This window comes from Triturus cristatus, chromosome 11 (assembly GCF_964204655.1).
Source record: "Triturus cristatus chromosome 11, aTriCri1.1, whole genome shotgun sequence".
Taxonomy (NCBI): domain Eukaryota; kingdom Metazoa; phylum Chordata; class Amphibia; order Caudata; family Salamandridae; genus Triturus; species Triturus cristatus.
In genome coordinates this window covers 1,138,405,086-1,138,426,340 of record NC_140594.1, presented here as the reverse complement: position 1 = coordinate 1,138,426,340, position 21,255 = coordinate 1,138,405,086, and the positions used below count along the sequence as shown (strand labels likewise).

General features: G+C 55.5%; 1 long non-coding RNA gene across 1 annotated transcript in view; it reads right to left on the bottom strand.

The window, feature by feature from the left end:
* Nucleotides 1-21,255, bottom strand: part of LOC146786208 (uncharacterized) — a 344,235-nt gene that overhangs the window by 150,890 nt on the left and 172,090 nt on the right. Inside the window, exon 3 of the long non-coding RNA XR_014970577.1 lies at nucleotides 15,048-15,143. This is a non-coding gene — a long non-coding RNA (uncharacterized LOC146786208). The remainder of the gene's footprint in view (nucleotides 1-15,047; nucleotides 15,144-21,255) is intronic.

Genomic DNA, 21,255 nt, shown 5'->3' with positions numbered 1-21,255 from the left:
CATACACACAACCCAATATACTGGTTATATGCTGCACCAGGCCCTAAGCCAACATTCGTGGCGTGTGTACGCCTTTTATCACAAATGTACTGGTGCCGTAGGGGTACGGGTGATATGGACCGTTCCCCCGCATTCATAGGGTGGGTACGGTCCGAACCACGCGTACCCCTACGTCACCACTACAATGGTGGTACGGACCGTCCCCACGCTCTGAGGACGTGTGTACGGTCCGTACCATGCATACCCCTACGTCACCACTACAATGGTGGTACGGACCGTACCCACGCTCTGAGGGCGTGGGTACGGTCCATACCACGTGCACCCCTACATCACCACTGCAATGGTGGTACAGACCGTACCCACGCTCTGAGGGGCGTGGGTACGTCCCGTACCACCATTGTGGTGGTGACGGGTACGCGTCCACGTCCACTTCCGTTGTGGCGGGACGTGGGATTGGTGGACACGCCCCCCGAAGTGACCAGACCATGGAGGTAATTAATGTGCAGGATATATTTGTTTTTTGTGGGGTGTGGGTTATGTTTCATGCCCCTTGCACCCCCCCCCCTTTGCCTCTGGGGGTTGTTCTGACCTTCTGCGGCGTCTGCGTCGGTTTCTGAACACGAGGTCATAGGCTATGAGGGCCGGGATGACGCGTAGGTTGGGGTCCATCGTTGTCCGTCGCGTACCGGTGCTCCTTCTTCACATCGTCCTCAATTTCCCGGCAGTTTTTGGCTCCCGTAAAAAATGCTACGTGCGGAGTGACGTAGGCACGAATCGTACTTGCTGGTCCGTAAAACGCTGCCTGACTCCGTCCGGACGTCGCGTATGCGCCGTCCAGAATCAGATTTTGTCGGTCGGTCTTTTGTATGACTCGTACGGAAATGGTATTTCTGTGTGAATCGTACTTGCGAGTTTGTAAGGTGTTTTTTCCCGGGTACGAGTCGGACGGAGAAAACGCTCCATACGACCATTTGTACCCGGGTTTTACAGGATCGGAATCGGCACCTTAATGTTACCCCAAGGCTATCCTATGCTAAAAATATTAATTATTTTTTATGAATATTACGTTAATATATATGTGTATTGTTAGACGGCGACGTCAGAGGAGCCTGGAAGGGGTCCTGACTACCCTGAGACCCACCCTCGAAGTATCGTAGCCGGGCACTGGCGGGAGATTCCCCAGGGGGAGGAATCTCGTATCTAGGATCGTACTTCTGGCACCACACGACACAGAGTGACCACACCGGGTATTCTTAGAAATCAATCTTTATCAAGTAGGTTATCACTGCAAATATGTACAAGGTGAGCACAGGCTCAATGAGTCTCGGAAGGGGTAGGGGGTAGCGGGACAGTCTCTGGTAAAGGTTCAAGGCAGGGACGTATCCGGCGCACAGCTCACAATCCTCGAGCTGGGGGATACGTTGTTGTAGTCGGGGTCCGGCGGGACCGTGAGAGTCTGTGGGAGCCGCGAGTCACTCAGCGGGCTCAGGTGCAGGTTCGGAGGTCTTACGAGTTTCAAGGAGCCGCGAGTCACTCAGCAGGCTCTGGCACAAGGTCGGAGGTCTTACGATCTTCAAGGAGCCGCGAGTCACTCAGCAGGCTCAGGTACAAGTTCGGAGGTCTTACGATCTTCAGGGAGCCGCGAGTCACTCAGCAGGCTCAGGTACAAGTTCGGAGGTCTTACGATCTTCAGGGAGCCGCGAGTCACTCAGCAGGGCTCAGGAGGGTCCAAGTTCCAGGAGCCGCGACCACGTCGGCAGGCTCTCGTTGTTCCAGCGTCGAATCTGCCGGACAGACCCAGAGCACCCCTTGTTATAGGTCGACCCCTCTTTGATGTCCGGAGTCTGTGCAGGCAGGGGTCTTGTCACCTGGGGGTCGCTTGTCGGGATTTCCTGCTATTGTCTTTTGATCCTTTCAGGGCCGGGTCGGGAGGAGTCCCAGACACCCAGCAGGCACGGAGCCAGCCCTCAGGGAGGCCGGAGGGCCGATCGAAACCCATCGTCCCAGGGGAGTTCAGAGGTGCGATAGAAACTGCTCCTCCCTCTCTCATCCCCTGGAAGCGTGATGTCCTCCAGCCGGAGTGGCGCCTCTAGGCCCGGGTCGCGCTGGGGCCGGGCGGCCATCTTGGTGCATGAAGTGGGCACGTGGGCCCGGGGTGGCCGAAAGGAGAGAGGCCATGGACGGGGATGTCCGGGTCGGTGCGTGTGTCCTGGTGGGGAGGGTCGGCTGGGCCGTGTGCTTGGGCTGCAGGTACCAGGTTTCGGTGGTGCGGGGGCACGTAGGGCCATTCTACGAGGCCGGGTCCAACACGCGTCCCCCCCAGCTGAAAGCCGGAGAGAACTGCCCATCAGCTTGGGGGGTTCTCTTCGCTGAGGCGGAAGAACCGGGAGAGGCCGTCAGCGTTGGCGTGGTCCGTACCAGGGCGGTGTTCTACGGTGAAATCCATCCCCTGGAGGGAGATTGACCACCGCAGTAGCTTGGGGTTTTCTCCTCGCATCTGCATGAGCCATCGCAAGGGCCGATGGTCAGTTTGGACTCTGAAATGGGTGCCGAACAGGTAGGGTCGTAGCTTTTTGAGTGCCCAGACCACGGCAAAGGCTTCGCGCTCTATGGTGCTCCATCTCTGTTCTCGGGGCAACAGTCGCCGACTGAGGAAGGCGACGGGCTGGTCTAGGCCTTGGTCATTCACTTGGGACAGGACGGCCCCAATGCCATGCTCGGAGGCATCGGTCTGGACTATGAACTCCTTGGCGTAGTCGGGAGCCTGGAGGACGGGGGCAGTACACATGGCCTTTTTTAGGGCATCGAAAGCTTCCTGGCAGGCAGCCGTCCACTGCACTTTCTTTGGCTGTCTTTTAGACGTGAGTTCTGTGAGAGGGCCGACAAGGCTGCCATACCCCCGAATGAATCTTCGGTAGTAGCCAGTGAGTCCCAGAAAGGCTCGGACCTCCGTTTGGGTGATGGGTGGTTCCCAGGCCAGGATGGCGTCGATCTTTGGCTGTAGAGGGGCGACCTGGCCGCTCCCGACCTGGTGCCCCAGGTAGATTACGGATCTTTGCCCGATCTGGCACTTGCTGGCTTTTACTGTGAGGCCTGCCTGGCGCAGGGCGGTTAGCACCCTCCGGAGGTGCTGGAGGTGCTCACTCCATTCTGAACTGAAAACAGCGATGTCGTCCAGATATGCCGCGCTGAACTGCTCCAGCCCGGCCAGGACCCTATTCACCAGTCGCTGGAAAGTGGCCGGGGCATTTTTCATCCCGAAGGGCATTACGCGGAAGCGGTAGTGCCCATCGGGGGTGGAGAAAGCGGACCGCTCCTTGGCCCCTTCGGTGAGCGCAATCTGCCAGTATCCGCAGGTGAGGTCGAAGGTGCTGAGGAACCGGGCTGCCCTTAGTCGGTCAATGAGTTCGTCGGCTCGTGGAATGGGGTGGGCATCGGCTCGGGTAACGTCATTGAGCCCCCGGTAGTCCACGCAGAATCGGAGCTCGGGGGCGACACCAGGGGCCGCTGCCTTCGGGACCAGGACCACGGGGCTGGCCCAGGGACTGTCAGAGGGCTCGATCACCCCCAGGGTCAACATCTTCGAGACTTCCGCTTGAATGCAGGACCGGACCCGGTCAGGAACCCGGTAGGCTCGGTGTCTCACCGGCGGGCTGTCCCCGGTGTCCACGTCGTGAACACACCAGTTGGTGACCCGGGGGGTCAGGGAGAAGAGGTCGGAAAATTGTCTTCGGAGCTGGCGGCAGTCCGCTTGTTGCTGGGCAGTGAGGGCTGGGGAGAGGTTCACTCCTTCCACGGAGCCATCCTGCTCCTTGACACACAGGAGGTCCGGGAGGGGATCCGACTCATCTTCGGCCCCGTCATCGGTGGCCAGCAGGAGGCTCAGTTCTGTCCGCACGAAGTGAGGCTTGAGGCGGTTCACGTGCAGGACCCGGAGGGGATCCCGAGGCGACTGGACGTCCACCAAGTATGTGACTTGACTCTTCCTCTCAACCACTTTGTAGGGCCCAGTCCATCGGTCCTGGAGGGCGCCAGGCTTCACGGGGGCCATGACCCACACCTGCTGGCCCGGCTGGAACTCGACCAGAGTGGCATTCTGGTCGTACCAGCGCTTCATCTCTTCTTGACTTGCCTCCAGGTTGGCCTCGGCCAGTTCTCGGAACTTCCTGGTCTGGTTCCGGAGGGCCAGGACGTATTGGAACACATCTCGGGGGGTGGTCTGGGGTGCTGCCTCCCACCCTTCCTTAACCAAACTGAGGGGACCTCGGACGGGGTGTCCATAGAGTAATTCAAACGGGCTGAACCCTAAGGACTTCAGGGGGACCTCCCGGTAAGCGAACAAGAGGCAGGGGAGCAGGACGTCCCACTTACGCCGGAGGGGCTCTTCTAGGCCCGCGATCATCCCTTTCAAAGTCCTATTAAACCTTTCTACTAGGCCGTTCCCTTGGGGATGGTACGGGGTGGTGAACTTATAGGACACCCCACATTGTTGCCACAGGGACGTCATATATTTTGAGATAAAATTAGTGCCGCGATCGCTCACGACCTCGCGGGGAAAACCCACCCTGGAAAAGATCCCCATCAGGGCCCGGCCCACCACGGGGGCTGTAATGGTGCGTAGGGGAATAGCCTCCGGATAGCGGGTGGCGTGGTCCACTAGGACCAAGATGAAACGGTGACCTTGGGAGGTGGGGGGGTCCAGTGGTCCCACGACGTCGATTCCGACTCGTTCAAAAGGGGTACTGACGACCGGGAAGGGTTGGAGGGGAGCCTTGCGCTTCCCCCCACTCTTCCCACTAGCCTGGCACGTGGGGCAGGACTTGCAGTGGGCTTCTACCGCTGCTCTCATTCTAGGCCAGTAAAAATGGGTCACGAGACGGCTGTAGGTCTTGTCCTGACCCAGGTGGCCGGCGAGGGGGACGTCGTGGGCTAAGCCCAGGAGGAAGTCTCGGAAGCGGAGGGGTACCACCAATACCCGTCCGGATCCCAGCTCCACCGACTTCTGCTCACTGTACAAGATGTTATTTTCCCAATAGATTCGGTGCGTCCCGGTCTGGTCACCTGCGGCTTGGCCCTCGGCCTGGCGCCGCAGCCCGACCAGGGAAGGACAAGTGGCTTGCTCCCGGCAAAATTCTTCCCGGGTGGGCCCGCCCTCGTGGCGCCACTGGGCCAACTCGGGTAGATCTCCCAACTCGGGGACCGGGGCGGGGTCGGATGGTGCGGGTTCGTCGCGGGCGACGGACCCTTCTGATGGGGGGACGGGAGGACCCTCGGCGGGGACTGTTCTGGTCTCTTCGATCGGGGTGCTTTTGACTTCTCTCCGGGGAGTGAGTCGGGCTGACATAGATCGGGTGGTGGCGCACACCCACTCGGGGAGTCCCATCATTCCTAGGTGGGCCTTGCGCTCGACGTGCTTCCAGGGAGAACTCTCCAGGTCGTTCCCTAAGAGGCAGTCGACCGGCTGGGAGGTTCTTACGGCCACCTTGAGTTTCCCTAGCACCCCTCCCCACTCAAACGGCACCAGGGCTACCTGACACATACTTTCTCTATTGTCTGCGGATATTACGGGGCAAAAGATGTTGGGGAGGATTTGCTCCTCGGGGACTAGGTGCCTGAGGACACCGGTGATACTGGCCCCGGTGTCCCGCCAGGCCTCTACTTGGTGGCCATTGATCTTGACGAGCTGCCCGTATTTCTGTGTGTTGGAGGGTAGGTGGCTACCAGGGATCATCTCCCTATCTCCCAGGGATACTAGGGCCATCGCTGCGGGTTCCCACTCCTCGGCTTCCTCAACCTCCTCCCCCAGGGCTACGTTGGCTATCTGTCTCGCAGGGGTGGTAGGGGAGACTTGGGTGGCCATGGGGCACTCTGGGTCATTGGCGTAGTGCCCGGGTTTCTGGCAACGGAAACATGTGACGGTCACCCGGTGTCCCCGTCTCCCAGGGGGCCCTGTCACTGGTGGGGGGGGCGCCGGGAAAGGTGGAGGTTGTGTCTTCGGGGGGCTAGGCTGGGACTCTCTCGGCCCTCCCTGGTTCCCTCCCCCTCTCTGGCGGGGTGGTCCCTGACTGGCTCGGGGGTACTCTCCTACCATGCCCCGGGAGACCCGGGTGTTGGTCCAGCGGTCGGCCTCCACAGCCAGCTTCCGGGTATCTGTGAGCTTGCTGTCAAGCAGATGCTGACGTAGTTCTATGAAGCAGTTCGCAGCCAGGTGTTCCCACAACATGAGGTCAGTGAGTTCGGCAAGGGTGGTGACTTTGCTGCCCTTGATCCACCCATCGAAGGCCCGACTGAAAAAGTTTACATACTCCACCCAGGTGGTGCCCGGGATCTTCCTGCAGTCCCGGAATCGCTGACGGTACATTTCTGGGGTGAGGCCGTATCTTGTGAGTAGAGCCTCTTTCATGTGGCTGTAGGAGGTCTGCAGGGAGAGGGGTAGGTCGAGCAGGGTGTCCCTTCCTTCGCTCAGGAACCGCCCCCACAACCCCGCCCCCCAGTCCTTCTGCGGGATCCGATGGGAGGTCATGGCGACCTCGTAGGCCCGGAACCATTGCTGAATGTCATCGTTTTTATAATATTCTTTGACCACATCCTTGGGGATGTGGACCTTCTGTTCCGCTGGGGAGGCCGTCTCTCGGTTTCCCGGGGGCCTCCCTTCCTCGTTTCTGGCCTTGAGCTCGAGTTCCTTCAAGCTGCGTTCGTGCTCCAGTTGGAGCTTCCTTCCTTCGTGCTCCCGTTGGAGCTTCTTTTCTTCTAGTTCGCCTTGTACACGCATTTGCTCTACTGCTAGCTTTTTTTCCGCTAACTTTAATTCGCCCTCGATTTTGAGTTTGGCTAACTCGAGTTCATGATTGCGACTTCTCTCTCTGTCCGCGAGCTCTTCCGGGGATAGGCCCCTGTCTGGTACGATGCCTCGCACCTGGTTGCTGCTGCTTTCACTCTGGGGGGGTTCGGCTTCGTCGGGGCGCTCCCCCATGCCTTCCGGGCGGGAGGCCCCGGTCTCCACCCAAGTTTTCAGTGCTTTCTGCAAATCTTCTTTAGTGTTGAGACCAGTGGTAGCGATTTTAAGTTCTTTGCAAAATTGCTTTAGCTCTTTGTGTGTATATTCTTCTAGATGCTCCACCTGGAACACCCTGTTGGCGTTGGTTTCTGCGGGGCTCACGGTGCTTCCTTCTGCCATCTTTGTCGGTAGCGCTTCCGTTGTTCACGGTACGATCTCTAGGTGATGGGCCCGAATCCCGTCGCTTGCCACCAATGTTAGACGGCGACCCCAGAGGAGCCTGGAAGGGGTCCTGACTACCCTGAGACCCACCCTCAAAGTATCGTAGCCGGGCACTGGCGGGAGATTCCCCAGGGGGAGGAATCTCGTATCTAGGATAGTACTTCTGGCACCACACAACACAGAGTGACCACACCGGGTATTCTTAGAAATCAATCTTTATCAAGTAGGTTATCACTGCAAATATGTACAAGGTGAGCACGGGCTCAATGAGTCTCGGAAGGGGTAGGGGGTAGCGGGACAGTCTCTGGTAAAGGTTCAAGGCAGGGACGTATCCGGCGCACAGCTCACAATCCTCGAGCTGGGGGATACGTTGTTGTAGTCGGGGTCCGGCGGGACCGTGAGAGTCTGTGGGAGCCGCGAGTCACTCAGCGGGCTCAGGTGCAGGTTCGGAGGTCTTACGAGTTTCAAGGAGCCGCGAGTCACTCAGCAGGCTCTGGCACAAGGTCGGAGGTCTTACGATCTTCAAGGAGCCGCGAGTCACTCAGCAGGCTCAGGTACAAGTTCGGAGGTCTTACGATCTTCAGGGAGCCGCGAGTCACTCAGCAGGCTCAGGTACAAGTTCGGAGGTCTTACGATCTTCAGGGAGCCGCGAGTCACTCAGCAGGGCTCAGGAGGGTCCAAGTTCCAGGAGCCGCGACCACGTCGGCAGGCTCTCGTTGTTCCAGCGTCGAATCTGCCGGACACACCCAGAGCACCCCTTGTTATAGGTCGACCCCTCTTTGATGTCCGGAGTCTGTGCAGGCAGGGGTCTTGTCACCTGGGGGTCGCTTGTCGGGATTTCCTGCTATTGTCTTTTGATCCTTTCAGGGCTGGGTCGGGAGGAGTCCCAGACACCCAGCAGGCACGGAGCCAGCCCTCAGGGAGGCCGGAGGGCCAATCGAAACCCATCGTCCCAGGGGAGTTCAGAGGTGCGATAGAAACTGCTCCTCCCTCTCTCATCCCCTGGAAGCGTGATGTCCTCCAGTCGGAGTGGCGCCTCTAGGCCCGGGTCGCGCTGGGGCCGGGCGGCCATCTTGGTGCATGAAGTGGGCACGCGGGCCCGGGGTGGCCGAAAGGAGAGAGGCCATGGACGGGGATGTCCGGGTCGGTGCGTGTGTCCTGGTGGGGAGGTTCGGCTGGGCCGTGTGCTTGGGCTGCAGGTACCAGGTTTCGGTGGTGCGGGGGCACGGAGGGCCATTCTACGAGGCCGGGTCCAACACGCGTCCCCCCAAGCTGAAAGCCGGAGAGAACTGCCCATCAGCTTGGGGGGTTCTCTTCGCTGAGGCGGAAGAACCGGGAGAGGCCGTCAGCATTGGCGTGGTCCGTACCAGGGCGGTGTTCTACGGTGAAATCCATCCCCTGGAGGGAGATTGACCACCGCAGTAGCTTGGGGTTTTCTCCTCGCATCTGCATGAGCCATCGCAAGGGCCGATGGTCAGTTTGGACTCTGAAATGGGTGCCGAACAGGTAGGGTCGTAGCTTTTTGAGTGCCCAGACCACGGCAAAGGCTTCGCGCTCTATGGTGCTCCATCTCTGTTCTCGGGGCAACAGCCGCCGACTGAGGAAGGCGACGGGCTGGTCTAGGCCTTGGTCATTCACTTGTGATAGGACGGCCCCCAATGCCATGCTCGGATGCATCGGTCTGGACTATGAACTCCTTGGCGTAGTCGGGAGCCTGGAGGACGGGGGCAGTACACATGGCCTTTTTTAGGGCATCGAAAGCTTCCTGGCAGGCAGCCGTCCACTGCACTTTCTTTGGCTGTCTTTTGGACGTGAGTTCTGTGAGAGGGCCGACAAGGCTGCCATACCCCTGAATGAATCTTCGGTAGTAGCCCGTGAGTCCCAGAAAGGCTCGGACCTCCGTTTGGGTGATGGGTGGTTCCCAGGCCAGGATGGCGTCGATCTTTGGCTGTAGAGGGGCGACCTGGCCGCTCCCGACCTGGTGCCCCAGGTAGACCACGGATCCTTGCCCGATCTGGCACTTGCTGGCTTTTACTGTGAGGCCTGCCTGGCGCAGGGCGGTTAGCACCCTCCGGAGGTGCTGGAGGTGCTCACTCCACTCTGAACTGAAGACAGCGATGTCGTCCAGATATGCCGCGCTGAACTGTTCCAGCCCGGCCAGGACCCTATTCACCAGTCGCTGGAAAGTGGCCGGGGCATTTTTCATCCCGAAGGGCATTACGCGGAAGCGGTAGTGCCCGTCGGGGGTGGAGAAAGCGGACCGCTCCTTGGCCCCTTCGGTGAGCGCAATCTGCCAGTATCCGCAGGTGAGGTCGAATGTGCTGAGGAACCGGGCTGCCCCTAGTCGGTCAATGAGTTCGTCGGCTCGTGGAATGGGGTGGGCATCGGCTCGGGTAACGTCATTGAGCCCCCGGTAGTCCACGCAGAATCGGAGCTCGGGGGCGACACCGGGGGCCGCTGCCTTCGGGACCAGGACCACGGGGCTGGCCCAGGGACTGTCAGAGGGCTCGATCACCCCCAGGGTCAACATCTTCGAGACTTCCGCTTGAATGCAGGACCGGACCCGGTCAGGAACCCGGTAGGCTCGGTGTCTCACTGGCGGGCTGTCCCCGGTGTCCACGTCATGAACACACCAGTTGGTGACCCGGGGGGTCAGGGAGAAGAGGTCGGAAAATTGTCTTAGGAGCTGGCGGCAGTCCGCTTGTTGCTGGGCAGTGAGGGCTGGGGAGAGGTTCACTCCTTCTACGGAGCCATCCTGCTCCTTGACACACAGGAGGTCCGGGAGGGGATCCGACTCATCTTCGGCCCCGTCATCGGTGGCCAGCAGGAGGCTCAGTTCTGTCCGCTGGAAGTGAGGCTTAAGGCGGTTCACGTGCAGGACCCGGAGGGGATCCCGAGGCGACTGGACGTCCACCAAGTATGTGACTTCACTCTTCCGCTCAACCACTTTGTAGGGCCCAGTCCATCGGTCCTGGAGGGCGCCAGGCTTCACGGGGGCCATGACCCACACCTGCTGGCCCGGCTGGAACTCGACCAGAGTGGCATTCTGGTCGTACCAGCGCTTCATCTCTTCTTGACTTGCCTCCAGGTTGGCCTCGGCCAGTTCTCGGAACTTCCTGGTCGGGTTCCGGAGGGTCAGGACGTATTGGAACACATCTCGGGGGGTGGTCTGGGGTGCTGCCTCCCACCCTTCCTTAACCAAACTGAGGGGACCTCGGACGGGGTGTCCATAGAGTAATTCAAACTGGCTGAACCCTAAGAACTTCTGGGGGACCTCCCGGTAAGCGAACAAGAGGCAGGGGAGCAGGACGTCCCACTTACGCCGGAGGGGCTCTTCTAGGCCAGCGATCATCCCTTTCAAAGTCCTAGTAAACCTTTCTACTAGACCGTTCCCTTGGGGATGGTGCGGGGTGGTGAACTTATAGGACACCCCACATTGTTGCCACAGGGACGTCATATACTTCGAGATAAAATTAGTGCCGCGATCGCTCACGACCTCGCGGGGAAAACCCACCCTGGAAAAGATCCCCATCAGGGCCCGGCCCACCACGGGGGCCGTAATGGTGCGTAGGGGAATAGCCTCAGGATAGCGGGTGGCGTGGTCCACGAGGACCAAGATGAAACGGTGGCCTTGGGAGGTGGGGGGGTCCAGTGGTCCCACGATGTCGATTCCGACTCGTTCAAAAGGGGTACTGACGACCGGGAAGGGTTGGAGGGGAGCCTTGCACTTCCCCCCACTCTTCCCACTAGCCTGGCACGTGGGGCAGGACTTGCAGTGGGCTTCTACCGCTGCTCTCATTCTAGGCCAGTAAAAATGGGTCACGAGACGGCTGTAGGTCTTGTCCTGACCCAGGTGGCCGGCGAGGGGGACGTCGTGGGCTAAGCCCAGGAGGAAATCTCGGAAGCGGAGGGGTACCACCAGTACCCGTCCGGATCCCAGCTCCACCGACTTCTGCTCACTGTACAAGATGTTATTTTCCCAATAGATTCGGTGTGTCCCGGTCTGGTCACCTGCGGCTTGGCCCTCGGCCTGGCGCCGCAGCCCGACCAGGGAAGGACAAGTGGCTTGCTCCCGGCAAAATTCTTCCCGAGTGGGCCCGCCCTCGTGGCGCCAATGGGCCAACTCGGGTAGATCTCCCAACTCGGGGACCGGGGCGGGGTCGGATGGTGCGGGTTCGTCGCGGGCGACGGACCCTTCTGATGGGGGGACGGGAGGACCCTCGGCGGGGACTGTACTGGTCTCTTCGATCGGGGTGTTCTCGACTTCTCTCCGGGGAACGAGTCGGGCTGACATAGATCGGGTGGTGGCTCACACCCACTCGGGGAGACCCATCATTCCTAGGTGGGCCTTGCGCTCGACGTGCTTCCAGGGAGAACTCTCCAGGTCGTTCCCTAAGAGGCAGTCGACCGGCTGGGAGGTTCTTACGGCCACCTTGAGTTTACCTATCACCCCTCCCCACTCAAACGGCACCAGGGCTACCTGACACATACTTTCTCTATTGTCTGCGGATATTACGGGGCAAAAGACGTTGGGGAGGATCTGCTCCTCGGGGACTAGGTGCCTGAGGACACCGGTGATACTGGCCCCGGTGTCCCGCAGGGCCTCTACCTGGTGGCCATTGATCTTGACGAGCTGCCCGTATTTCTGTGTGTTGGAGGGTAGGAGGCTACCAGGGATCATCTCCCTATCTCCCAGGGATACTAGGGCCATCGCTGCGGGTTCCCACTCCTCGGCTTCCTCAACCTCCTCCCCCAGAGCTACGTTGGCTATCTGTCTCGCAGGGGTGGTAGGGGAGACTTGGGTGGCCATGGGGCACTCTGGGTCATTGGCGTAGTGCCCGGGTTTCTGGCAACAGAAACATGTGACGGTCACCCGGTGTCCCCGTCTCCCAGGGGGCCCTATCACCGGTGGGGGGGGCGCCGGGAAAGGTGGAGGTTGTGTCTTCGGGGGGCTAGGCTGGGACTCTCTCGGCCCTCCCTGGTTCCCTCCCCCTCTCTGGCGGGGTGGTCCCTGACTGGCTCGGGGGTACTCTCCTACCATGCCCCGGGAGACCCGGGTGTTGGTCCAGCGGTCGGCCTCCACAGCCAGCTTCCGGGGATCTGTGAGCTTGCTGTCAAGCAGATGCTGACGTAGTTCTATGAAGCAGTTCGCAGCCAGATGTTCCCACAACATGAGGTCAGTGAGTTCGGCAAGGGTGGTGACTTTGCTGCCCTTGATCCACCCATCGAAGGCCCGACTGAAAAAGTTTACATACTCCACCCAGGTGGTGCCCGGGATCTTCCTGCAGTCCCGGAATCGCTGACGGTACATTTCTGGGGTGAGGCCGTATCTTGTGAGTAGAGCCTCTTTCATGTGGCTGTAGGAGGTCTGCAGGGAGAGGGGTAGGTCGAGCAGGGTGTCCCTTCCTTCGCTCAGAAACCGCCCCCACAACCCCGCCCCCCAGTCGTTCTGCGGGATCCGATGGGAGGTCATGGCGACCTCGTAGGCCCTGAACCATTGCTGAATGTCATCGTTTTTATAATATTCCTTGACCACATCCTTGGGGATGTGGACCTTCTGTTCCGCTGGGGAGGCCGTCTCTCGGTTTCCCGGGGGCCTTCCTTCCTCGCTTCTGGCCTTGAGCTCGATTTCTTTCAAGCTGCGTTCGTGCTCTAGTTGGAGCTTCCTTCCTTCGTGCTCCCGTTGGAGCTTCTTTTCTTCTAGTTCGCCTTGTACACGCATTTGCTCTACTGCTAGCTTTTTTTCCGCTAACTTCAATTCGCCCTCGATTTTGAGTTTGGCTAACTCGAGTTCATGATTGCGGCTTCTCTCTCTGTCCGCGAGCTCTTCCGGGGATAGGCCCCCGTCTGGTACGATGCCTCGCACCTGATTGCTACTGCTTTCACTTTGGGGGGGTTCGGCTTCGTCGGGGCGCTCCCCCGTGCCTTCCGGGCGGGAGGCCCCGGTCTCCACCCAAGTTTTCAGTCCTTTCTGCAAATCCTCTTTAGTGTTGAGACCAGTGGTAGCGATTTTAAGTTCTTTGCAAAATTGCTTTAGCTCTTTGTGTGTGTATTCTTCTAGCTGCTCCACCTGGAACACCCTGTTGGCGCTGGTTTCTGCGGGGCTCACGGCGCTTCCTTCTGCCATCTTTGTCGGTAGTGCTTCCGTTGTTCACGGTACGATCTCTAGGTGATGGGCCCGAATCCCGTCGCTTGCCACCAATGTTAGACGGCGACCTCAGAGGAGCCGGGAAGGGGTCCTGACTACCCTGAGACCCACCCTCAAAGTATCGTAGCCGGGCACTGGCGGGAGACTCCCCAGGGGGAGGAATCTCGTATCTAGGATCGTACTTCTGGCACCACACGACACAGAGTGACCACACTGGGTATTCTGAGAAAACAATCTTTATCAAGTAGGTTATCACTGCAAATATGTACAAGGTGAGCACGGGCTCAAGAGTCTCGGAAGGGGTAGGGGGTAGCGGGACAGTCTCTGGTAAAGGTTCAAGCAGGGACGTATCCGGCGCACAGCTCACAATCCTCGAGCTGGGGGATACGATGTTGTAGTCGGGGTCCGGCGGGACAGTGAGAGTCGGTTGGAGCCGCGAGTCACTCAGCGGGCTCAGGTACAGGTTCGGAGGTCTTACGATCTTCAGGGAGCTGCGAGTCACTCAGCAGGCTCAGGTACAAGGTCGGAGGTCTTACGATCTTCAGGGAGCCGCGAGTCACTCAGCAGGGCTCAGGTACAAGTTCGGAGGTCTTACGATCTTCAGGGAGCCGCGAGTCACTCAGCAGGGCTCAGGTACAAGTTCGGAGGTCTTACGATCTTCAGGGAGCCGCGAGTCACTCAGCAGGGCTCAGGAGGGTCCAAGTTCCAGGAGCCGCGACCACGTCGGCAGGCTCTCGTTGTTCCAGTGTCGAATCTGCCGGACAGACCCAGAGCACCCCTTGTTATAGGTCGACCCCTCTTTGATGTCCGGAGTCTGTGCAGGCAGGGGTCTTGTCACCTGGGCGTCGCTTGTCGGGATTTCCTGCTATAGTCTTTTGATCCTTTCAGGGCCGGGTCGGGAGGAGTCCCAGACACCCAGCAGGCACGGAGCCAGCCCTCAGGGAGGCCGGAGGGCCGATCGAAACCCATCGTCCCGGGGGAGTTCAGAGGTGCGATAGAAACTGCTCCTCCCTCTCTCATCCCCTGGAAGCGTGATGTCCTCCAGCCGGAGTGGCGCCTCTAGGCCCGGGTCGCGCTGGGGCCGGGCGGCCATCTTGGTGCATGAAGTGGGCACGCAGGCCCGGGGTGGCCGAAAGGAGAGAGGCCATGGACGGGGACGTCCGGGTCGGTGCGTGTGTCCTGGTGGGGAGGTTGGGCTGGGCCGTGTGCTTGGGCTGCAGGTACCAGGTTTCGGTGGTGCGGGGGCACGGAGGGCCATTCTACGAGGCCGGGTCCAACACTTAACATGGCTACCTGTGCCTACTGGTGTAGGGCACAACATCATGCATCTGGGTAGGGTAGTATGAAGGAACAAGTCAAGGAAATACTTTGCATGCCTGTACAACACATTTTTCACCCCCATTTTTTTAGAACACATATGCTTTTACAACGCATGCCATTACCACACATTGTTTATATAAATAAAAACAATGTTTTTGTTCTGGGAGAAACCCACATCCTCCAACTTACCTTAAATGCATGGTAAACACATGCTTTGTAAAGGCATATACATGGTAAAAACATGCGTGGTAAAATGTGAGTGGTAAAGGCACAACGTCGTAAAAACCTAATTTTAAAGGCTGTCCCCCTCTGGGTAGTAATGGCTAACATGTCATAATGAAAGAAACAAACAAGCCTTACCAGCAGAGAAGGGTAAGTACGGCTCCTTTGTCACAAATGTATCTTCCTTGTCTAGGAAATAGCCTGGCTTGAATTGATTTGGTGTCTCCCGCTGGCCTGTGTCAAACATTGAAGTGGACAGATTAGTTCAAAAGACAGTGTCCTGCAAGAAAAACAACTAACAACTGAGGTCAAGACATAAATAGAGCAATAAGCTACAAGTTGCTGCCTAAGGACACATGAAAATGAGCAAGAAGTTGAATTCTGGTGAGCAATCATGAAAAATAGGATAACATCCCTAAATGTAATTTATTGATAGCAGTTGCAGACTGCCATTTTCATGCAAGCGATCTTTATACAATATAAAACAAAACAGGCTGTGGACCCGAACCCAAACGAGGCATCCCAAACATTAATTTGGCTTAAATGCAACTGACACTAATGTCCAGCACAAGATAATGAACCAGGCTTTAACATCAAATCTAGCCCAACTGAATCAGGGTCCTGATGGCCTTCCCTTTGGAACAAGTAACACAAGCTCAACTGAGTCAATTCCACTATTAGCCAAGGCATATGTTTTGAGCTAATGTGTGGATGAAGACCAGCCCCATTCATTCAGTGCTGCTTTCAATCCAAACCAGAGTTGGGAAAGATCTGAGCACCTGAAAAAACAGTGTTCAAACTATTTTTTAAAAAGAATAGCCTAAATGTTATTTATAAATATTTTGCAATTATATTACAGTAAGTAATTAAAAGGTCACAGCCAGTCAGGTCCTATGGGATTTATATTTCGGCAGATGGGATATCCATCACCGTTGTGACGAGTAACCCGTCCGCCAAGATCTCAATCAGGCCCTATTTAAAATCTCCTGAAGGTTTTTATGGGCTAACTTGAACTGTTTATTGGCTAACTTTAATGTTTTCTGTGGAGCTTTAAAAATGTTCTAAAATGGATCACTTACTATTTGCAGGCAGAGTACTTTGAGTACAGGGTACACCATGCAATCTAGCTGAGAGATCAAGGCCCACTCCATGACTGCATAAGTGACCCATTGAGCAATCCACATTAATTACATACTACTGAAAATGTTTACAACTGAACATTTGAACTGTTAGAAAATAACAGTGTTTTAATTTTATCATTCTAATGGCATTAACTGAAGTCCCGCATTAAATTAACTTCACAATTTACAGATGAATGCACCACTCAGCGGGTGATTTGTCTCCAGGGAATCTAACAAACACAATTTATCTTTTCTTAATGTGAATGGGCTCCAAATGTAATTACTTGTGGGCCAACTGCATTGTGTAGAAATAAATAAAGGGGCTTATTTATGAGCCTCTTGCCCTACCGGTGCAACACTTTTTGTAACACACCGTCAGTGTAAAATATGCGACACCCTACGACATAGTTACAAAGTGATGCATCGAAGCAGATGTGTCACTTTGTAAACTCTTGTGCTACATTATATCTGTGCCAGGTAAAATGCATGCAGTGTGGGCGTGGCCCTGCAAAAAAGGGTCGTAGAAGTGGCGCAGTGAAATCCATCAGATTTCACTACGCCACTTCTAGTACGCCACTGCGTAAAATCCTTGTGCTTGCCTCACAGCAGGCGTAAGACTGACTCAGGCCGTTTTTATATGGGGCCTGCCCCATGTGTAATGACCCATTGCTGGAGTTGGGTCACTTTTGCGACACTGTGAGAAGTTGGCCTGATGTATGATGTCACTAGTTATAGTGTACACCTTATATCAGTCCAAATACCCTTATGGTGATTGGTTGTAAAGTCAACCTTATAGACCAGCTATCCTAGTGGTAGCATGGACAAGAGCAGTCTTAGGCTAAACTCTGAATGGCATGTGAAGCCAGCTGTGATACCATATATAATCCCTTGAATACCAAATGAAAGGACACCACAACAGATATATATATAAAATAAAGTGTATTTATTCTAAGCAAACCCTCAGCACTCTTTATGAGATTAGAGGTAAGTACAACACAGTCTTATTTATGCATACATTAAGTCACACAGGTAAGTAATACAGTTAGGCCCTAGGGGCCACGCAAACCATATACTAAGTAAGTGGTATAAGGACCACTGTCACGGAAATAGAATAGGCCTAGGCCTAGGGAATCGCTGGGGCTACACTACACTAGCGTTAGTTAGGAAGTGGGAGGCCCACGGGATTCGTGTGCAGAGTGGAAACACTCACGCGTAATGCGTAAAAGTCACTAGCAATAGTACAGTTTAGAAATAGATAGATTTAGGACACTTCCGGAGTAGCTAGGAAGTTGAGACTTGAAAACTAGACCCTAGGATAGTCACTATCCTGATGAGCACCGGAGTACCCAAGTTACCTAGCCCACAGGCTGCGGGTGCATAGGGGTGAAGATGCGTCGTTTTTGTCGTCGACTCCTATGGATGCCTGAAGAAAGATGCTGACAGGCAGTCAGTGAAGAGTGTCCGGTGGATCCCAAGGCTGGGATCAAGAAGAGAGGAGACCTGCAAGCAGAAGGGACAGAGTCAAGGTCACTAGCCAGTGACCACGTGGAACCAGGAAGGAACCAGGCGATGTCGTGAAGAATGCAGGTGAAGGTGAAGCTTGTCGCTGCAGCCAGGAGGACCAGGAAGCGTCGAGGGCGACCAGGACCAGGAGGCGAGCTGTCCCACGAAGGCTCTTGCTGTCGGCGGCGTCGAAGTTGGACTAGGACTCACCAAGCCTTGGCAAGCGGAACCCACGAAGAACAAAGGACTTGCTTCTGGTGCAGACCAGGAAGGTCTGGGGTGCTTCTTCTTTGCAGAGAAGCGGGAGCCAGTCTGGAGGAGCCAAACCAGCGCAGAAGATTTCAGGGTGCGTCGTCACAGAGGCCACTAGCCAGCGGGCAAGCAACCGGACAGACGCGGCAAGCAGGAAAATGCTGAAGGGCCCCACGCAGGACTCGTGGAGTGTGGGGGGCTGATCTTCGGTGCAGATGGTGCTTGGGGTTGGGGCTTCTCAATCCCCGGTGCACAACTTCGAGGGTACCTCAGAAGCTGCGCTTTAAGTTACTAGCCACTTTTTCCAGGTAGCCGGTCCCACGTCGCTCGTCGCCTCCACGGATCTCAGCTCTGCTGCAGATGTGGATGAGGGTCGGAGAAGTCTGGAAGTCAAGGCTCTGGTCGGGCTCTGCAGTCGGTTCCTCGTAGAACGTTTCACAAAGCAAAGGGTAGTCTCTTGATGGTGCCTGTTTGCACAGGGTAGCCACTCCTTGGCCACAAGGGAGATTCTTCAGTCTTCTTCTTTCGTCGAATGTCGAAGGTCCAGAGTTTCTGTTCAGTTTTGCAGGTTCAGGATAATCTAAAGTCTTGAGGCCCAACTCCCACTCTTATACTAATCTGGGGGGCTGGGATACCTGCTAGGTCACGCCTTATGGGTGGGACCTGGGAGGGGGTGGTTACACCCACTTCCCTTTGTCCAGTTTCGCGCCAGAGCTGGGGCTGGAGTGCCCCAGCGCCGGTTTGAACTGGACTATGCAAGGAACACCTTGTGTGCCCCAGGCATGTCTCATTCCTTTCAGCCCACCCTACCCCAATACACTAAAGGCTGTCTGGGGAGGTGCTAGCACCTCCCCAAGCAGGAAACCTATTGTCCAGGCCTCCCTGGCTGGGATCACTCCCAGCTGCAGGAGGTCAGACTTGTGTCGTGGCAGCAGCATCCATTTTGTGATGCTGAGGCTTTGGTCAGAGGCTAACAGTTGAAGTATGATTTTAACATGTCTTTCCCTCTAGAAGGGGGGAATAATATTCTCATGTCCAGAAATGGCATGGGGGTATTATTCCACAGTGTTAGACACCTTACACGACATGTTTCGATAAAGCCAAACCATAGTTACCATAACCGTCTAAGGTTATAAGGCACTTTAAGAGTATATGGTAGGCTATATCATAGAACAGCTATAAGGACAAGGTTCCGAAAGCTGCAGACAGGCTCAGCTCATGCTAGAGCACCATCTCACATGTTACCAAGCACTCTGCCTCCAGGATTGTCAAGGCCTGCCATAGGAGTGACTGATAGGTACACATGTGTCTATATGTAAGTTAGGTATAGGAATACTACACCTAAGCAAGGGGTGATTACACGACCTTGCCCCAGCTGAGTGATCAGCCAGTTGTGTCAAAATGGAAGGCCAGGCCAGGGGTGGCATAATACATGCTGCAGCCCCTGGTAGGCCTAGGGTACACCTATGCCCTGGGTACCTAGGGTACACTGTACAGGGGCCAATAAGGTGATCCTATCCAAATGGGTTATGCACCTAAAGTACATAGTATTAATTTAGAGAGAGAACAGCAGGGCTGTGGGTCTAATTAGCAGGCCCACAGCCACATCTAAGTCGAAAACCAGTAAAGCAAAAGCAAAAAGTGGGGGTGAACATAGAAAGCAGACCCTACTCTCCTACACAACCCCCCCCCCAAACTTAGGGACATTAAACTAACCTTGACCAGTTGAGTCTTCATGTTCTAAGTGGAAATATCTGGAGAGTCCATCTGCATTGGCATGGTCAGTCCCAGGTCTATGTTCCACTGTGAAGTCCATCCCCTGTAGGGAAATGGACCACCTAAGAAGTTTGGGATTTTCACCCTTCATCTGATTTAGCCACAAGAGGGGCTTATGGTCTGTCTGAATCTTGAAGTGAGTCCAGTCCTGAGTCTGTGTCTTCTGGGTATCCCTGAACAACAACCTGTATTGTTCAGTGGTTAGGCCAAACCCATCAATCAGAGCACTCTTCAGGACAGTGTAATTATCTGCATCCTCATCACTAACTGTGAGGAGCTTGTCTCTTCCTTTCTCAGAGAAGGAGAGCCACAAGATAGCTGCCCACTGACTTTGGGGTACCTGCTGTACTTTGCAAGCTCTCTCCAAAGCAGTTATCCATTTGTGGATGTCATCCCCACACTTGTAGGGAGGGACAATCTTGCTCAGGTTTCTATTATCATAGTGCCTGTCTCTATCTCTAGGAATGTTGCTGCCACCAGTGGGTTCTAACCCACTTAACTTTTGTTCTCTAGCCAGAGCAAGCTTCTCTTTGGCAAGGGCAAGTTCTTCCCTCTGAATCCTCAGATTAGCCTCCCTCATTCTGGCTGCATGCTCCTTTCTCTCAGGTGAAGTCATTCCCCTGTGAGAGGAAGCATTAGAGATGCTAGAGACATGGGAGTGGATGGATTCCCTTGAAGGGGATCTGTCCCTCCTGTTTCTCTCTGTAAGCCTACTTGTGGGTCTGTATGGGGGGACCCCATGCAAACTCCCATGTAAACTTAGGTTAGCCTGGCTAAGTCTTCCTACTTGGCCCTGGCTGTCTACCTCTCCATCTGAAGCCCCATCTGACTCCTCTGTGGTGGGTAGACCCTCCTCTGTGCCTAGGGCACCTGCCTGAGATGCCCTATGAGCATCATACTCCTCTAGGAGTTGTCTTAACTGAAGGAGGGTAGGGTTTGCACCCTGTTTTATTCCTCTGGAGGTACACAAGTGTCTCATCTCCTGGAATGTTAAGGTATCATATCTAGAGGGGATCTTTTGCAGACCTGATCCTCCTGAGAGAGCATCTACTTGATCTACTCTCAGAGACATGATCTAGTGAGGGTGTGGTGTGTGCACCTACCTACACTAGTTGTTTCTACTAAACCTCTCTAGTAGTTGTAGTCAGGGTGTGTTACTCCCTTCAACCTACAACTACAAAGTCCAGTAGGACTTAAGTATAATAATCTATGTTATATGTACCTAGACAATATCTGTGTGATCTTTCAATTTAGTATCTCAAGATTACAATGGTATTACAACAGCAAGCTCAGATCCCAACCGCTGCTCACCAATGTGAGAAGTTGGCCTGATGTATGATGTCACTAGTTATAGTGTACACCTTATATCAGTCCAAATACCCTTATGGTGATTGGTTGTAAAGTCAACCTTATAGACCAGCTATCCTAGTGGTAGCATGGACAAGAGCAGTCTTAGGCTAAACTCTGAATGGCATGTGAAGCCAGCTGTGATACCATATATAATCCCTTGAATACCAAATGAAAGGACACCACAACAGATATATATATAAAATAAAGTGTATTTATTCTAAGCAAACCCTCAGCACTCTTTATGAGATTAGAGGTAAGTACAACACAGTCTTATTTATGCATACATTAAGTCACACAGGTAAGTAATACAGTTAGGCCCTAGGGGCCACGCAAACCATATACTA